General features: G+C 39.1%; 1 non-coding gene across 1 annotated transcript; it reads right to left on the reverse strand.

Annotated features, from left to right (window-relative positions):
- Positions 1-791: 791 nt before the first annotated feature.
- Positions 792-898, reverse strand: LOC120255064. The gene has a single exon (XR_005534893.1). It is a non-coding gene; the product is annotated as a small nucleolar RNA R71 (small nucleolar RNA).
- Between the last annotated feature and the right edge of the window lie 314 nt (positions 899-1,212).

Genomic DNA, 1,212 nt, shown 5'->3' on the forward strand with positions numbered 1-1,212 from the left:
ATTGATTTGTCACTTTGGCTATTTAGCAAAATTAACTATTTTTAGAGTTTATTCCATATGGATTCGACTACCCACTATTTGGGTACTTTATTGCTTTGACACCCGTGCACTTACGATACACACATACAAGGATGTGTCAAGTTTTTAGCGAAGTTACCAGGGAATAGGCGGTTTAGAAACATTTACACTTTGCTCTTTTTACCATTCACTATCTACTATATTTCATATATTTTATTCTTTGATCGTTTTAATTTGTCTTCTTTTCTTGATTTCAGCTCCAGGTTATGACCCATGGTAGCATTTCGAAATTAGTTGAAAGTGATCCAGAGATTGAGCGAAGAATTCATAAGCGGGGAAATGAACCTGTATAAGAACAGAACCATCAAGTTAAAATAGAAGTTGAAGGGTCTGATAACATGGCCGAACAGAATGAGCAACAAAGTACACTCTTAGACTATATAAAACCTACAGTTCGGGGCATGCAGTCTAGCATTGTCAGGCCACTGATTACAACTTAAAGCCCGGCTTCATCTAGATGGCACAACAATCCACACAGTTCAATGGTTTGGCTGATGAGGATCTAAACAACCACATTGAGAACTTCTTAGAAGTGTATGACATGCTCAAGATCAATGGGGTAACGAATGATGTTCTTCGGTTGAGGGCCTTCTCATATTCCTTAAAGGGGAGAGCAAAATAGTGGTTAGTCACTAACTTGAGCATTGATAACTATATGGGAGGAAATGGTAAAGGCTTTTCTTGCTCAATACTTCTCTCCAGGAAAATCTGTGAAGCTGAGGAATGAGATCTCTTCTTTTGTGCAAATGGAATGAGATTCTCTTTTTGAGTCATGGGAAAGGTTCAAGGGTCTCCTGTGTAAATCTTCTCAACATAAGTTCCCTGTGTGGATGATTATACACACCTTCTATAATGTGTTGAACTCAAGCACAAGACAGCTACTTGATGCTGCAGCTGAAGATGCCTTAGGAAGTAAGATCTCAGAAGCTGCCTGACAGCTCATAGAAGAGATGGCTATAAATAGTTATCAATGGAATGCACGTAACAAGAAAAAGGTAGCCAGTCTTCATGAGATTGATACAGTAACATCTCTAGCAGCCCAAGTCGAGACATTGAGTAAGAAGTTAAACACTCTAACTTCTACAAGAGTGGCAGCGGTGATGAACTGTGATGGTTATGGAAGTGGACATACCT

This window comes from Dioscorea cayenensis, unplaced genomic scaffold (assembly GCF_009730915.1).
Source record: "Dioscorea cayenensis subsp. rotundata cultivar TDr96_F1 unplaced genomic scaffold, TDr96_F1_v2_PseudoChromosome.rev07_lg8_w22 25.fasta BLBR01000810.1, whole genome shotgun sequence".
NCBI lineage: Eukaryota > Viridiplantae > Streptophyta > Magnoliopsida > Dioscoreales > Dioscoreaceae > Dioscorea > Dioscorea cayenensis.